The sequence below is a fragment of the Papaver somniferum genome, chromosome 7, assembly GCF_003573695.1.
Source record: "Papaver somniferum cultivar HN1 chromosome 7, ASM357369v1, whole genome shotgun sequence".
In the NCBI taxonomy this organism is placed as follows: Eukaryota; Viridiplantae; Streptophyta; class Magnoliopsida; order Ranunculales; family Papaveraceae; genus Papaver; species Papaver somniferum.
In genome coordinates this window covers 200,773,758-200,793,391 of record NC_039364.1, presented here as the reverse complement: position 1 = coordinate 200,793,391, position 19,634 = coordinate 200,773,758, and positions in this window count along the sequence as shown.

Genomic DNA, 19,634 nt, shown 5'->3' with positions numbered 1-19,634 from the left:
CAACTCCTGACATTTTACAATCCTTGTTACATGAGTTCAAAGATGTTTTCAAGAACCTACTCAACTACTATCGAAAAGAAGCTTGGACCACACAGTTCCCTTATTACCTAACTTTTTACCTGTCAATTAGATGGCATATAGATGGCCCTATATTCAAAAAGGAGATATAACCTTTAGGCCCCATGCCTAACATAACTTAATACTGACCCATTTTTCCAGTTAAAAATCTTGTCAGAGATATGCTTCAATCTGGTATCATTCAGCCCAGTCACAGTCCTTTTGCATCCCCTATTCTCTTAGTTAAAAAGAAGGATTATACTTGGAGATTTTGTATGGATTATAGAAAACTGAATAGTATCACTACTAAGGATAAATTTCCTGTTCCAATTATTGAAAAGCTTCTAAATGAACTTAAAGGAAAGTCATTTTTCTCCAATGTTGATTTAAGAAATGGCTACCATCAAATTAGAGTATTGGATTCAAATACTCACAAGACAACCTTTAGAACTCATCAAGGACACTATGAGTTAAAGGTAATGCCATTTGGTCTTACAAATGCTCCATCTACTTTCCAGGTTGTTAATACCCAAAAGTCGCTCCTAGGTAAAACAATGTACTGTCAAAGTACTTTCTTTAGGTTCGAAAATCAAAATCGTACAAAACGAGCTTAAACCAAGAAGTTGGTCGTTCACGTTTTGCTTCGGTTACAGAGAGAGAAAATAGGCTGATCTTAGGGGAGGGAAAGCATAGTAAGTTGAGGAAATCAGTGGTGATTGAATTCGGTGTGAGGTTATGAACTATGGAAGAAGAAGAGCTTGGTAATGATAAGCTTGTTATGTCTTCTGAATAGACAAGGTAGTCTATTTATAGTTGGAATACTCAATGTTTCCTCGTAAGCAGTGAAGATTGTGGAGAGATGGAGATAGTGGGATAATGGTATTGTTTCGCCCATTATATTATGGAATTTTCTGGAAACCGCAAACCATTACTCCATTACTTAGCCACTTCCTTTAACCGCTCTCAAATGTTACAACTACTTGTAACTTCCTTATCATGGGCTGTTGCCACGCCGCATGTTTCTGTAAACCACCAGACCAATACCCATAAATAACTCCCCCATGTAACATGTTTTTATTTATTGTAGGAATTAGTAGAATCATGGACTTGTTTCTAGTCTTGTCTAGATTGTCACGATACTTGATTGAGTAATAGCCTAAGCTAGCATAGTCGGTGTAGCTTGAAGAAACAACTCGATCCAAGATTATGTGTGACTAACGAGCTTGCCATAAGATGGCATTGTAAACAACTACCCATAATAATACATGAAGGTGCGGTCACCAATCTAATAGCTAGTTAAGTCGTAACGCGGGTGTGACCTAATCGATAGCTAGCTGAGTCGGCATGTACATGGGTGCTAGGCTTGGAGCAATATAGCCGTGGCCATATAGCTAGGACAAGCCGAAAGGAAAGGTGGTCGTTGACATATGGCTAGGCTAGGCCAATATAGGAAGACTAGAAAGGAGTCCGTGTATATTTGGAAGCTAGGTCGACTAGTAAGGAAGCCGTAACTAGGATAGATGATGTGTTTCAAAAGTTGTTGGAGTAGTAGAGTTGTAAAAGTTCGTTCAAGACTTGTGAGGGTTCGATTTTTAAATTTAATCAAAATAAATATACAAATAATGTTAATAAAGTGGGCGAGAGGTAGTGGGACTAGGATTCCACCAAATATTCAAATTCATGCGATTCACCTATTTATTCTAAACCGTTATAGCTCATTCAACAAGTATTTTGACTCTATTTCTTTGCCTAAGGTAGATTCTTAAAATATTAATTGTAAATCTTAAGCATGGCATATCAAAATAATTAATCCTAAGCATAAACCATCAAACGAATTGACAATTAATTAAGATTTTTTTTTAATTTTAATTTAATGCAAATAGTCAACTAAAGAATTAAATGAATTTACCGCATGATGAATTTTGGTTTCCTCCGTCGTCCCAGCGTTGGGTTTAGCTCATCATGATGAAAACACGCTCAAAAGATTTATTTATTGCTCAAATGGTGTTTACAATGGTGAGAAAATGAGAAAATGGTGTGAAACTGTAATCTGCGACGTACAAAATGCGTCACAGAATAAACGATAAAGCCTAGGTGTTGTAGTCACTATTCCGCTGTCGCTGAAGAATTGCCGCAATTGAAGGTGAACTACGACAGTTAATAAACGACTGTCTCTGCAAGTCCGTTCTTCGTGTTCTTCATGTTCATCAGCAGCAGCAGCAGAAACCGAGTTTGGGAAAACTCGAATTTCTTCTTCTCTGGTTCTCCTCAGCCCCCCCAAACTCTCGACACCCTTCCATGATACCTTGTGAACATATTTATACGTGATTGCGACATTGAATCTCCTCCATTAACTCCAAATAATATTCATTTACTCGGGTTATTTTCTTTTCATTTTTATCACTGATACTGATTTTCACGCGTTCTGAAGATTCCATATTGCCGTATTTAACTTCTTCACACTCCAAATAGTGGTTAGGTTCTTCCAAACACGAGCATCACACGTCTAACTCGCTGTAATCCCGTGAATATCTTCTTCCGTGTACGTGCTGCCCTGTTTTCTTCTCACGGATTTTTCAGCCAAATTTGATCGAAACAAACACCCATACCAGCTTTGTCATGACATATCACGTCTACCCATTAAGTTTTAGACCTTTAGTCTACCCATAACTTCTTCAAGAATCGATCGAAAGTTACAAAGTTGAGAATAAAAATTTCCCACCAAAACGAATTTTTGAAATGTTGAAGATGGTGTCCCCCTAACCAAACTGGGGGTGCGAATAGCAGGTGCCCAACTGAGGTGCCCCTTATCCAAATTGAGGGTGCCTTTAGTACTTTTCTCCGGGAGTCCAAATAGCACTTTTTGAGCAACTTTTTCCACACAAGTGTATTTCTCCAAAAACAACTACAAACACACAAAGCATCAAAATTAGTACAAAAATCGAGCACTAATAATAGAGACATTGAGTACAATTTAGACACAAAAATGTGTCTATCAAATACCCCCAAACTTATTATTTGCTAGTCCTCGAGCAAAATTAATCTAGAAAATAACCGAGTTAATCTCGGGAGGGTTTACCAGAGGTGTACCCACAAAACCAATACTCCAAACCCTATCTATCTACGCAGAACCTTGGAAGGCACTAAAGAATCTCCTTGGTTTGCATACAATCATTGACTATAGGAGGAAGTACCCTGATGCGAAATTCCAATTGCTGTGCACGAGTTTGCACTCAAGCATACTAAAATTCATATATAAGTCACAGAGCTCTACTCAGATAGTTTATGTACATCATAACCGGAGTCAACCAATCATATGAAAAGATTAAGAAGATGGATAAAGAGAAAAATAGATGGTTTAAAGTGAACGGTGTTTCCCATATCTGTGTGAAGGCCTCTGCCAAGATGAACCTATCTTAATGTACTGAGACACCAGTCTGAATAATATCAACACAACTGGCATATACAAGGGACCATTGGTCGATAAACCTAACTCTAGGTCAACACAACTGGCAGATACAAGGGCACCAGTGGTCGACTTTATTGAATTTATTCCGGTTGGTCTGATGGTATGGTCTCAATTTTCAATTTTTTTTGGTATCTCAATCACTCTATTTCACCCTAGCAATGGTAACAACTTGAATCGTGTGCCCCACCAAATCACTTAAAAAAAAAAAAACAGAAGATTAGGATTCAACGAGATATGGCGAAACTACCGTGTTGTTTTTTTAATTCTAACACCTGAGCTCTGTGCTTTTATGAATAGACTCTTTAGATGTTTCCATCTAATCAAATTGGTTCCTCAACTCCTACAACCAAGATGTTCCCATCCACTTAGATTGGTTAGTGCCAACCTTAATAAGAATAAATTTCTAGGCTTTGGAGTTTATTTATTGCAAAAAGCTAACCAAAAAGTTTCTTCCCCACCCCCAAACTTAAATCTAACATTGTCCTCAATGTTCTAAAGATGAAATTAAAAGCATGAACAAGAAGAAACTGTTACCACTTGATGGATGGAAAAAGAAATAAGGAAGGATATTACCGTAAGCATGAGCGTGGGTGCCTCCCAGGAAATGCTAAATTTAAAGTCTTTAGCTAGACATCAAATACCTCAAAAAGGATTGTCACCTTCCAAAGTCATATATCAATAGTCGAAACAATTGTGGGTCCATAAGACCAAATAGAGCTAACACCAGTATGAGACAACTGCACTGGTTCAGAAAAATGAAAAGAAGGAGAACGTCCTCATTTAAGGTTTCTGTCAAGACAACTGGGTTTATCTGCGGCGCGTAATTGAACTTCATATGTGTGTCTCGAAAAATAGATTCATCCGAAAAACGGGTCTCTAATACCTGGGTTACCTTCTGGACAACATCAGGAGGATCGGGTAGCGGAGTCTGAATAGACTCATGTAATATCTCAGACGCACAAGGCTCGAGTCTCAAGTTAGGGACTCTAATTAGGGATACGTGACAATCACAAGAACCATCACTACCCCCAAACTTAGGGTTTTCATTATCAAAGACAAACCTCTAACTATTGCTTGAATTTCTGGATCTTCAGAGTCCTTAAAATATTCAAGAGATTCTTCTAGTTCTCTACCCCCAAACTTAGGGTCGTCATTACTCTCAGACAGACCTAAAACTATTGCCTGAATTTCTGGGTCCATAGAATCTTTAAAATACTCAATAGCTTCTTCTAAAGATTGATCACACATCTGATCTAAGAGAATGGTTTCCTCAAAATCATCTAGAGAATCTACCAGTAAAGTGTCAAGCCAATTATCCTGAACTAAAGTGCTAATCATGTTCACTTCTTCTAAATCATCGTTCTCAGAAGGTTGTCTAGTAACATTAAAGACATTTAGTTCAGTGGTCATATTACCAAAGGATATGTTCATAAGCCCAGTCCTACAGTTGATGACAGCGTTAGCTGTGGCTAAAAATGGGCGACCTAAAATCACTGGGATTTGAGCACTTGGGTCCTGAACAGGCTGGGTGTCTAGAACAACGAAATCCACTAGATAAATAAACTTATCAACCTCAATCAGAACATCCTCTATGACACCACGAGGAACTTTGACAGACCTATCAGCTAATTCTAGTGTCATTTTAGTCGGGTTCAACTTACCAAGACCTAGCTGGGTGTATACATGATACGGGAGTGAGTTAACACTAGCTCCTAAGTCAAGTAAAGCTTTATCGACCATGTGATTACCAATCGCACAAGATATGGTGGGGCATCCAGGGTCCTTATACTTAGGAGGTGTTTGATTCAGAAGAATGGAACTTACTTGACCAGCTAAAAAGGCTTTCTTTTGGACATTTAGCTTACGCTTTCGTGTACAAAGATCTTTAAGGAACTTGGCATAAGCAGGCATCTGCCTAATTGCTTCTAACAATGGATTGTTAATGTTCACCTGCTTAAATGTTTCCATTATCTCGTTGAAAGTCGACTCCTTCTTTGTTGGGGCTAACAACTGTGGGAATGGGGCTCTGGGAACAAAGTCGGGCTCAGCAGGACCCTCATTGGTCTCTTTGGAGACTTTATCAGTCTCCTCATTTTTCGGTCTCAGAAGGGTGAACTACAGCATGTTCACTATCAGGCATGACAACCTTATTATCAACTTTCTTTCCACTTCTAAGGGTTGTAATAGAATTCACATGATTGTACGATGCCTCTCCTTTGGGATTAGGATCAGTATGACTAGGGAACCTTCCATATTCTCTCTCAGTGAGAAACTTAGCTATTTGGCCGACTTGAAGTTCTAATTTAGCAAGAGACTGGGTATTATTCTTAAAATTCTGCTTGGTTTCTTCTTGAAAATTACCCTGGCTCTTTACTAACATTTCCTGGCTCTGTGATAGCATATCCTGGCTCTTTTTTAGTATAGCAAGAGATTCCTCTAAGCTAGTCATTCTATTCTCAGAAACATTCTGGAACTGGATTTGACCCGAAGAATTTTTATTATAACCAAAACCTGGGGGAGGCTGAGAATTACTATGTTGACCTGGATTCTGGCCCTTAGACCAAGAAAAATTAGGATGGTTTCTCCAACCAGGTATGTAGGTCTCTGAGTATGGGTCAAACTTCTGATGGTTCTCAAACCTAGCATTGTTATAGACAGCATGGGATTGTTCTTCACTAACCTGACCATCCCAAAACGAGCTATTGGGTTCTACTCCAAAACTAGAGACTTGAGAGGCTCTAATCCTATCATCAGTTTCAACAAGAGACCTATGTTTAGGCTGATTCAATTCCAAAGCTTCTAACCTTTTAGATAAAGCAGCAAACTTAGCATCTGACCCGAATCTTGTATCTACCATATTGGTGCTACTTCTATTGACCAAGAGTCTTTTAGGGGGTTCAACACAAGACTACCACTGTTGGGATTTTTCAGCAATAACTCCTAAGAAGGTAAAAGCATCATCGGCATTTTTACTAGTGAACTCACCAGCGCACATAGACTCGACCATGGTTTTGGTCGAATAGTCTAAACCATCATAAACAATTTCTACTAGTTTCATCTTATCAAATCCATGGTGAGGGCATTGGGATAGGAGATCATTGAATATCTCTAAAAACCTATAAAGAGACTCTCCCTCTTGTTGCACACTGGAACTAATTTTCTGCCTAACAGCTGCAGTTTTATGCTTAGGGTAGAATTTCATATAGAAAGCAGCAACAAGTTCCTGCCATGTTTCAATGGATTCGGATGGTAGGTTGTTCAACCAGGTCTTGGCTTTATCTCTCAAGGAAAAGGGAAACATCTTAAGTTTCAAGACTTCATCAGTAAGGTATTTTATTCTAATTGTCCCGCAAATTTCCTCAAAGTCCCTAATATGAAAATAAGGGTTCTTATCATCTTTCCCTAAGAATATAGGGATCATCTGAAGAATACTAGGTTTTATCTCGAAATTACCCATAGTGGCTGGCAATTTAATGCAAGAGGCTCGGGTAGACCTAGTAGGGAACATGTAATCTTTCAAAGTTGCCATCACTGGCACAACAGAAGTACTAGGGGTACTTTCCTCACGAAGAGACAGATTCTCAAAACTAAAGTTTCCAAACACAGGGCTCTCAAAAGAAGAGTCTTTGATCTCCCCGCTTTCACAAGAAGAACTTCTAGGCTCGTCACTAATCAAACGGCCAAAAGTATTTCTTTTCCAATCCCTTCCGGGAATACACTAGAAAAAAAAATCCTAAAGGAAGGGGGGTTCTAAGCAAACACACATCAGGATGACTCCACCAAAACAAACCTAAAGATTTCTAGCAAACCAAAAGCATGATGGCTCCACTTAGATTGTTTCTAGACCAACTTCTAATCTTTCGAAAAGGAATTCGTTACAATCTGAGCAAACCTCTCTGGAATCAATCCGAGTTTAAGTAAGTTGAATTGAGACGAGGGAAGATGCGAGGAGCTTTGATACCCAAGGTCTCACCGGTATTATAAGGCGGCGCAGTCACACATTCAACTCGCAGAAACCATCATGAACTTCAAAGTATGCTCAAAAGAGTAACCAATATTTTTCGAACGACTTTCCTATTAAGCTCGTTACCCTATAGGTCTCGTTCTAGTCAAAATTTTAAGCTTAGGTTCGCGTTTGGTTTCGTTTTCTTAAGGCGGGCAAGAAGGAAACAGTGATGAAATCCGAGTCCTTATCTTAATTTGGCCAGGCCTTGCCCTTTACTAGGAAATTAAAACAACCGTATTCAAATCCTCAGCATATATTCACCTTAAGGCATACAATAAACCCGCTGACAGGGGATTCGCGGGTGTTTCGAAAGCTTACCTCCGTACCAGACGGGCGAAGAACCGCTGAAGTCGACTCGGGCCACGACTCCTATGTCATGTGCGAACCCGAGAGGCCGATACGATATTGTAATCGTCGTCCTTCCCTGCAAACAGTTTTATATTTAATGTACCCTTCCTTAGGGTTTAAAAAAAAAATCCAAGTCCAAAGTCCAAATAAAGTGCAAAAGAAAAGAAATTACAAAAAAAATAATTACAAAAAATGGAAGGTCTCTAAAAAAAAATTCTCGCTGTTTTTTTAATTTTTTCTTTCGCTTTTTTTTTTTTTTTTTTTTTTTTTTTGTCTTTTTTTCCTTCTCTTTTAACTTTAAGATTTGATTCCAAGTCTTTATTATCCAACTTCAAACCTGTAATACAAAGACACACCCAAAGAAACGTAAAAAGAACAAATGAAATAAAAAAACCTAAAAATTCTACCTAAGCACAAATCCGCGTCAGCGGCGCCAAAAATTTGATGTGTTTCAAAAGTTGTTGTAGTAGTAGAGTTGTAAAAGTTCGTTCAAGACTTGTGAAGGTTCGATTTTTAAATTTAATAAAAATAAATATACAAATAATATTAACAAAGTGGGCGAGAGGTACAGGGACTAGGATTCCACCAAATATTCAATTTCATGCGATTCACCTATTTATTCTAAACCATTATAGCTCATTCAACAAGTATTTTGACTCTATTTCTTTGCCTAAGATAGATTCTTAAAATATTAATTGTAAATCTTAAGCATGGCATATCAAAAGAATTAATCCTAAGCATAAACCATCAAACGAAATGACAATTAATTAAGAATTTTTTTTTAATTTTAATTTAATGCAAATAGTCAAATAAAGAATTAAATGAATTTACCGCATGATGAATTTTGGTTTCCTCCGTCGTCCCAGCGTTGGGTTTAGCTCATCATGATGAAAACACGCTCAAAAGATTTATTTATAGCTCAAATGGTGTTTACAATGGTGAGTAAATGAGAAAATGGTGTGAAACTGTAATCCGCGACGTACAAAAGGCGTCACAGAATAAACGATAAAGCCTAGGTGCTGTAGTCACTATTCCGCTGTCGCTGAAGAACTGCCGCAATTGAAGGTGAACTACGACAGTTAATAAACGACTGTCTCTGCAGGTCCGTTCTTCGTGTTCTTCATGTTCATCATCATCAGCAGCAGCAGAAACCGAGTTTGGGAAAACTCGAATTTCTTCTTCTCTGGATCTCCTCAGCCCCCCCAAACTCTCGACACCCTTCCATGATACCTTGTGAACATATTTATACGTGATTGCGACATTGAATCTCCTCCATTAAATCAAAATAATCTTCATTTACTCGGGTTATTTTCTTTTCATTTTTATCACTGATACTGATTTTCACGCGTTCTGAAGATTCCATATTGTCGTATTTAACTTCTTCAAACTCCAAATAGTGGTTAGGTTCTTCCAAACACGAGCATCACATGTCTAACTCGCTGTAATCCGGTGAATATCTTCTTCCATGTACGTGCTTCCCTGTTTTCTTCTCACAGATTTTTCAGCCAAATTTGATCGAAACAAACACCCATACCATTTTTTTTATGACATATCACGTCTACCCATTAAGTTTCAGCCCTTTAGTCTACCCAGAACTCCTTCAAGAATCGATCGAAAGTTACACAGTTGAGAATAAAATTTTCCCGCCAAAACGAATTTTTGAAATGTTGAAGATGGTGTCCCCCTAACTAAACTGGGGGTGCGAATAACAGGTGCCCAATTGAGGTGCCCCTTATCCAAATTGAGGGTGCCTTTAGTAATTTTCTTTGGGAGTCCAAATAGCACTTTTTGAGCAACTTTTTCCACACAAGTGTATTTTCCAAAAACACCTACAAACACACAAAGCATCAAAATTAGTACAAAAATCGAGCACTAACAATAGAGACATTGAGTACAATTTAGACACAAAAATGTGTCTATCAATAGACCAGGCTAGGCCGACTAGCAAGGAATCCGTGGCTAGGCTAGTCTAGGCCAAGAGACAACATGCTCATAGCCATATAGATAGGTCGGGAGACGGGGAGGCCGTGGCCATGGTTATCCAGTCCAGAAGACAGGGAGGTCGTGGCCATGGTTAGCCAGGATGGTAGACAGGGAGGCCGTGGCCAGCTTAGGCTAAGCCGAGAGATAAGGAGGCCTTGGACACGGGCTAGGATAATATGCAAGGAGGCCCTGGCCTAGGAGACTAGGTGTCTGTGGATAGCTAGGCTAGATTAGGTGTCAGTGGCTAAGAGACGAGGTATCAGTAACCACTACCTAGGCCAGGCAGAGAAATAGGGAGGCTGTGACTACTAGATTGGATAGGCCAAGACACTAGGAGGTCTTATCTAGTTAGGCTAGGGACAAGATGGTTGTGGCCGCTAGACAGGATAAGCCAAGAGATAGAGAGGCCGTGGCCACTAGGAGGACGTAGCCAGATGGCTATTCTAGGACGAGACATGGCTAGGATGGAAGGAAAGGTGGTCGTGGCCACGGATAGGGTAGGCCTGAAGACATGGAGGTCGTGGCATGATGGATAGTCCATGCCGAGACATGGCTAAGCCGGAAGGAAAGATAGCCGTGGCCACGGACATGCTAGACCTGAAGACTAGGAGGTTGTGGCATGATGGCTAGTCCATGCCGAGACATGGCCAGGACGGAAGGAAAGATGGACGTGGCCACGGACAAGCTAGGAATGAAGACCAGGAGGTCGTGGCCTGATGGCTGGTCCATGCCGAGACATGGATAGGCCGGGAGGAAAGATGGCCGTGGCCACGGACAGTCTAGGCCCGAAGACAAGGAGGTCGTGGCCTGGCTAGCTAGGGAATGATGGCCACGACCTGGATATATAGTTGGCTAGATAAGAAATTGGTGGTCGTGGCTAGTTATGAAACCCAACCAGATTGTCCTGGCTATGGAGTGCGTCCATGTTGGCGTCGGCACTTCGTTTGTAGCATACGAAACATATTCGAGGTATTCAGCCGTGGAAGTTCTGTGACTCGAGGTAATATTCCAAATATTATGCTTCTGGTTATTCAGAATAGCGTAGTAGCTTATCCTGAATATTTATAATTGCAGCATCAGTGTAGACTGATCAATTCTTGACAATTCATATGGTCATGCATAAAATAATGAGAGTACAGCAGGGTGAAGCTCTAAAATCTTACAGGCATATTGAAGGCGAGTATGGCCATTAGCAGGATACAAATTCTCAATTCTCTTGCGGAATATGACGTAGAAGTACGAATCTATAATTCTGATGTCGGGTCAGGAATTTATACATATATATATAATACCGAGAGTCCAGCTGGGTGAATCTCTAGTACATATATGATTATAGATACATCTCTGTGTGGGTTCATAGGCGATTTTTACAAGCTTTGCCCTTGTCAAAAAATCACCATCTACATTAAGTCCCCTGCTTAGTGCAGAACAATAATGTTTCTTGGTATGCACTAGATGGTGACATTGACAGTACAGAAGATCTCAAAGAAATTGGAAATTCTTAAGACAAAGAGTGAATACTTATCTTTTCTTTCGATGTCATAAAGTATATGTCTTCATAGACTGGTTAGGAAAGTCTCTTTGATAATAGCTGCGACCAAGTTGGAGAAGGTGTAACCGTTTGTTCGAGCGAAGACGTTGGCTGGCCGTGTACGAGAGTAAAGATGGCACGACCACGAGCTTTGGCAGGAACTGAAAGTCGCTAATGCTTCCACTTAATAAAATATTGAAAATGATCAACTTCCGATTCACATCACAGTGTCATCTTGGGGTTGATATCCGGGTCAAGTCACCAAGTCTTGTTCGGGCGTGAGGAAGCTGGTTGTTATAACACGTACCTCATCATCTTCTTGAGTAGGGACTCTGGAGGTGCTGGCTCCGCCGATAGATGCGTTCCTTCCATTTGGTGATGGCGCTTCTCGGGTGTTAACCGCTCCGTTAAAGTCTTCAGATATGTGAGAACTTCCCTCTGAGTGGCGGCCATGGCTACTTGCGTTTTAGCCCAGGTATCTTGCATTTTCATCAAATTAGCTATGGTTGGCGGTGTCTGATCCTCGTTCCTGGCATCCTCGGCGGCAGGGGAGGAGTATTGTTGTTTTCACTGGACATGTTTGGAGGAGTGATCTCTAGAGTCCTGCCACCGGTGCTATCGGGATTAGGAGTACCTTCTGAGATTTATCCGCCACCGGTGTTATTTGGATTAGGGGAGGATGTCGAGGTTTCATTGGGATTGGTTACCGAACCAGACCTAAGATCCACTATTTCATTTTTTCCTTCGTACGACCGAAGAACTAAATATTTAGCCGAGAGATTGATCTCCGGCTGTGGTCGCCAATGGTTAATACCCAAAACTCCCTCATATGCAAAACAATATATGGTCAAAGTATTTCTTTAGGTTCAAAAATCAAAATCGTACAAAACGAGCCTAAACCAAGAAGTTGGTCGTTCACGTTTTTCTTCGGTTACAGAGAGAGAATAGGTTGATCTTAGGGGAGGGAAAGCAAAGAAAGTTGAGGAAATCAGTGATGATTGAATTCAGTGTGAGGTTATGAACTATGGAAGAAGAAGAGCTTGGGAATGATAAGCTTGTTCTTTCTTCTGAATACACAAGGTAGTATATTTATATTTGGAACACTCATTGTTTCCTCGTAAGTAGTGGAGATTGTGGAGAGATGGAGATAGTGGGATAACGATATGGTTACGCCCATTATACTAGGGAAGTTTCTGGAAACCGAAAACCATTACTCCATTACTTAGCCACTTCCTTTAACCGCTCTCAACTGTTACCACTACTTATAACATCCTTATCACGGGGTGTTGCCACGCCGCATGTTGCTGTAAACCACCAGACCAATACCCATAAATAATTCCCCCATGTAACATGTTATGATTTCCTGTAAGAATTAGTAGAATCATGAACTTATTTCTAGTTTTGTCTAGATTGTCACGATACTTGACTGAGTAATAGCCTAAGCTAGCAAAGTCGGTGTAGCTTGAAGAGACAACTCGATCCAAGAATATATGTGACTAACGAGCTTGCCATAAGATGGCATTGTAAACAACTACCCATCATAATACATGGTTTTGAAATTCCAACATCAGCAGAAATTCACGGACGTGAACTTCCGCTAGTATGCGTACGGGTACGCATACTTATCCAGTATCCTTCAACCATTTTGTATACACACAAGTATGCATACTTTAGGTTCCCGGTTTTGGACTTATACACAAATGTACGAACACACTCAATGTTTATATCCAAAGAAGGTTACACGATTCTAAACTCTTTATTTCAATCATTGAAATATTCTTTTATAATGACAATAACCGTTTTCACACACTATTAGCATCAAAGCAATTTTCAAGATATTGAAATAATCATTATCAAAACATTCCAAGTCTTACACCAAATGATTGTATCACACAAACCATGTAAGATGTTACTCGGAAATTTTCTCATAATATAAGATGAACTTGGTTGAAGCGAAAGCTTACCAACACATATTTCGAGAAAGATGAATGCGATATATACTCAGCTCGAAATCTCAAATGTGTATGTAGAAAAATATAACGTAATACGACTTATGTCTCAATATAGGATATAGAGTAGAAATAGAATTTCCAAGTGATAGATGAGTTTAAGTATCCACATACCTTTTGTCAATGAAGTTCCACAAGCTCTCCTTAGTAGTTCTTCGTCTTCAAGTGATAAACTCCGTGGAGTCTAAGCTCAACTACACAAACTATGTCCTAGTACGAGACATCTATAAATAGGCTAGAAATCAAGACTTATAGTTTTGATCACTAACATTGACAAACATGCTTGAGATAGCAACTCATGCGAGTTCGACCGAGCAGTGCTCTAACGATCTACCCCTTTGTCAATTTTAATGACAAAACTATCAATACATATGGATTGCAAAATAAATAAAAATTGTAGCTTCTCATCCAAATGCTTGATCTCCTTGGCATCTTCAACATGACTCGAAATCTTCGTCACTTCCAAGTACTCCAACGATTCCAAAGGTTGTAAGTTTAGAACCATCGTTAGTTGAAGATCCGTAGCGATAACAATGTGAAAAAAATGCTCTCGATCATTGTTATACAGTGTCATAGTATTATTACACAACATCAAAGTTCAATTGTATCACAACTTTGACAATAACACTATGGTGATATGTATCACTTTTCCTTAGTCAATACTTCATCTCAATATGAAAACCATTCCCCCTTACATAATGATCCATAAACCATATGTATTTGTAGTATCACACTACACATTAATTCTGTAACACCCCATGTTTTTAGCATGGCGCATGCTAAAAGATGCGTCATTTGCTTGTGATGAAGCTTCATCCAAAGCTTCCTTTGCATAGTTGCATTTGGCCCTTGGCCATATTTAGTGCCAAGGATGGCACATTGCGTAGGCATATTGGCAAAAGTCCAATGTTGCATCATCATGATGCATTAGTCCAGTTGGGTAGATGGCCTTGATCTTGCAGCGTAATCATTGCGCATTACGAAGGCTATTGGCCTAGAGCCAATATCGCACAATCATTGTGCATCAGGCCAGAGAGGGCTGGCCGAACGAGTGTTGTGCAATCATTGCGAGTGGACGCAATCATTGCGAAGCAATGCAATCATTGCGGATGAGCACAATCATTGCGAATGAACAGTGAAGCAGGCATGCAAATTTGGTCCCCTTTCCATACTTGTAGAAATTCCATTAAGACATATATAGGGAGGGGTAGTTGGTTGAAGGTGCATATGCGTACTATGCGCCAAGTAAGCTTCATAGCTTAGCCGGAAGAGTATAAATGATGCCTAAGGCTCATTTATAGTTGCGTAGTCTTTCCAATGGGGCATGTGATGCGAAGGCATTACTATGCCATGCCGCGGACCCGATAATGCATAGTCATTGTGCATTTTGACGAAACGGCCTATACGGACCAGGCCATTACCATTTTTGCTAGGCCACAACCTTGCAAACGATTTGGGTTAAGATTTTGTCCCTTCAGGATGAACTACGGTCTGTGTTTGATCCCTTTAGAGTAGAGGAGGGTACACAGGCAGCCGTAATGAGTTGCAGCATAGCCGGTCCAGCACTTTGTCGCTCATATCATCTAATTGTGAGATTATTGCGACATTCTGGACTCTCATATAATCTGGCTCGGTATTGCGATGCAAGAGATGATTGTGGCCAAACTTGATGAGGTAAGTTGCATGCCAGCCAGTGGATGCTCATACTTCCTATCAAGGCGTTCGACATAGGCTAAAAAAAACTCGAGTGTCGTAATTTAGCTCAAGAGAAGTCCATTTTGATGGGAAACGACCCAAAGATCAAGACATGTTGATTTATGGATCCACATGGTCACCAGAATTTAGCCAAATTCCATCTTTTAGGGCCTCAAAAGGCCGTTTTTGCCGTATTAAGAAAGTTTTTATTTTCTTAATAAACCCTTTACGGAACAAGGGTAAGTTGGAACGGTGTGGAAGCTAAGTTAGTTGCATCATGCTTCACGAGCATGCTTGTAGGGGAAAATGAGCGTGCATTTTCCTAGTTCTAAGGCCCGGATCGTAGCATCATCATGGCGCATCGGGGAAGTTACGGCCTGCGGGGCAACGCGCCAAAGGCGTAATTTTCCGATCCGTCAAAAATTCTCCCCCTTTTTGTCAATATAAATTGGCACAGGTACGAAACTAGTGGGATCCTCATGAAATTTTCATAGAGATACTTCATGACCAAAAGTGAATATCATATCAACTTATTTAGATACCATCATAAAGCCGAAGCTAAATGCATTCATCAAGGAGTTTATAAAGATACAAGATAACCCCTATAATATTCCACAGCCGCACTCCCCACAAAGATTTGGCAATTAAGAACAAGTTCAAAAAGAACTCTCCCCCATAAAATGTCATTCCCGAAAGAACAACAAAGGCGACCTTACTTTCACAAGAAAAGAAGGATTTCTTTGGACATAACCAAATCACATGAAAACATGAATTTGAATCCAAAGTATTTAATTTAATTAACTACAAGAGAATCCATGATTAATCCAATCGAAATGCACAACTAAATTAACCCCAAGAAAACCCATGATTAATTCAATCGAAATTACACAACTAAATTAACCACAAGAAAGTGATCAATTCAATTGGTCATGCTCGTTATAAGAGAACTTACGTGGCAACAAGTAAACTAACCACAAGAGAATGATCAATTCAATTGGTCATGCTCAAACATAAGAAAACTTATGGAGCAACACAGTATATGCACAAAAATGTGGATCAGAGATTGACCAATACTGCGGAATAGACAAGGATTCATTCTATTTTTCATCACTATTTTCACAATGACATGTAATAGACTTAATCCTTGTAAACAAAAGCTTTATCCTTTCTTCCATCAAAATAATGACATAAAAGGCTTTAACTTTTGTTTGTCAAAAGTTCATTCTATCTTTTATCAACACATTCATACCGACATAATAGAAATAACTTTTAAACAAATATGGGACAGTCACAGGTTCACGAACGTAAACAATATATCCCATAACAATTTGCAATATATGAAATCATAAAGATTAAAATTGCAAAAATCATCTTCAAAAAAAAAACTTTAGAATTTAAATAAATAAATCTACAAAAAACATTGAAGATGAAAATCGTTGGACATAGCTACGTGTACTCACATAAATGGTTATTCCAAACCCTAGTTATTATTCTAAAAACATAAAAAGAATATTTACTAGAATATAAATCAAAGTTCTTTGAGAACCTCATACCTTTCAATGAATCCATCATAGAAGGTATCACTGATTTCCTTTATTCTCTTGACCGTAGACACACCATGTTCGTGAGTTAGAACACAAACTTTACGATCAACCACCCAAGCAAGTTGTCTAGCCTTAACACAGTCCATGATGAGTTTCTTCTGGTTCCGTATCAGAATATTTTGATTTGCAAGGATTTTGGCCTGACCATCTAAGAGTTGATTTATTTGCAATTGAAGATTTGCAAACTCGACCTTCGAATCGTTCTGAAAGCGAATTAAATCCTTGACATATTCACCCATCCAGGAGTTGTGTTCCTTCCTTGCAAGCATCTTCTTTAGAACCAGTTCTTGAATCGAATCACATCCTTGAGTGTCTTCCTCCATATCAAGATGCACAATCCCTTGAGATTTTGCAGAGTTCTCCATATAATTTTTTGTTAGGGATGGATTAATATAATATAAGATGTATATGTATTAAGAGAAGACACTTCTAAAGAAACCCTATGAACTCACAGGAGTAGGGCACGGACGTTCATGGACCGTTCATAAGATAATGATGGATTCGGTAAGCAGAAAAAAAGTTCGCCAATATTGCTCAATAATCCTTAAAATTAGATCCTGAGTCATGAAGCAGGCTTACATAACTCAGATTGATTGACAACAGAACACAGAAATGTACAACAAATCTTGAGACTCCCATAGTCATCATCCTTGTACCTCTCAAGATAGATTCAAGGATGAGATTACCTAGAGTTAGGTAAAGGAGTGAGAAGTGATCTCACTACCAAACATGGGAGAAGGTTTGTACAAGTTGTTTGACCATTTTACTTGTGTATTCCCTTCTTTCCATTGATTATAACGTATTCCATAGGAATTTGTCATAAACCTTTTCAAACGTCCATCTGAAGGATTTTTCTGAGGACTGAGTCTAGGACCTCTAGAGATCGTTTCCAGAATAGGGAATTCAGAGGATTTCCATTTCCTTGATCTAGACTTACCAGACTTGTTCTTATAAACACAGGGAAAGTTTTCATTAGTGGCACACGGGTTTATACCGTAATGAGGAACATGTAACCTGTGATAATTTCTTGAAGAGAGATCATTTTTACAAGATTTCTGCTTTCTGCAGGTAGGAGATTCACTGTAGATGTCGTCAGACGATTTACTCCATTGACAGTAGAAAGAAGCAAATTACGGAGATTAGCAGTTTGTTTCCTCCTGGCAAAACAATGAAGAGCATAGTGATTCTTTTTCCCACAGAAGGAACAACATCGTGGATTTGAGACATGATTTCCTTGTCCCAACACTTCTGTCTACACATGCAAATTTGCAAGTGCTTCACCGTAGGTAATTCGTTAGAGGAATTTTTCTCTAAGCTAGGTAAAACCTTGTGAATATCAGGAGAAGGTATAGAAGATGAATTAATCATCAAGACAGAGTTTTAAAGGTGTTACACTGTTCTTGGATAAGTTGAAGAGATGCAACAAGTTTCTCTTTTTCAACACGATATTTGTTTATTTCCGATGAATGAGCTTTGACTAAACGCTTTTCTCTAATTGAGTCTTCTCTAACAGTATCTTCAAGAGAACTAATCTTTTCACGTTGTAGAGTAGTTTCTTGAACCAGTTTTTCGACATTGTTAGAGAGAGAATCAATAAAGCAGTAGAGACCACGTTCCCTTTCATGTGATTTCTTTAATTCATCAATAAGCATGTCATTTCTTTTTTCAAGAGTCATAATTTCAGAAACTTGAAAATCAACGATTTTAACAGATTTTTTTAACGATCCGGTGAGTTCTATTTCGGATTCTGACACGATCCCACAAATCTTGTTTTTCTCTCGGGATTCGGAAGAATCTTCTAAGGAGTTATCCTTTGAGGCAAACCCAAGATTTTTGGTATAATCCGAACCTTTGGAAGACATATCAATATGCGTTATCTTGAGAGACACTTTTTAGGTCCTCAGAACACAGATTGCTACAAACACAGACTTATGAGGTCTTTAACGTGTTTGCGTGCTCTAATACCAGTTGAAAATGCGGAGGTCTAACAACCACACCCAACAATTTATTGGCAATTTGAGAGTACTTACTCCAATACACTTTCTAGAGAATCAGCTATACAGTCAGACTCAATCTAGAATAAAGTATATCAAAGAGTTTAATATCTCTAACTCTTAATTCAATCTGCAACAGTAAATAGAAATCTGCGAGCCGAATTGAATATAAGAGGAATTACTTGTACGGTACCAAAGACCAATGTTCAAGTGTCAATCAATGTAAATCAACAACCAAAGGTTGGATATTCTAATTGATTGATCTTAACGCACAACCTGTGATATTTCAATTATATAACAAAATATAATGCGGAAAAGAAATAACACAGACACCAGAATTTTGTTAACGAGGAAACCGCAAATGCAGAAAAACCCTAAAACCTAGTCCAGTTTGAACACCACACTATATTAAGTCGTTACAGACACTATCCTACTACCAATTAACTTCGGACTGGACTGTAGTTGAATCCTAATCAATCTCACACTGATTCAAGGTATAGTTGCGCTCCTTAGCCTCTGATCCCAGCAGGATACTACGCACTTGATTCCCTTAGCTGATCTCACCCACAACTAAGAGTTGCTATGACCCAAAGTCGAAGACTTGATAAACAAATCTGTATCACACATAAAGTCTATAGGATTGAATAAATCTGTCTCCCACAGAAATACCCAAGAGTTTTTGTTCCTTCTTTTGATAAATCAAGGTGAACATGAACCAATTGATAAACCGAACTTATATTCCTGAAGAACAGCCTAGTATTATCAATCACCTCACAATAAACTTAATCGACTAGCGAAACAAGTTATTGTGGAATCATAAACGATGAGACGAAGGGGTTTGTGACTACTTTTCTATCTTGCCTATCGGAGATATAAATCTCAAGCCAATTTTACAGTTGCACTCAATCACGATAGAAACAACAAGATCAAATCACGCA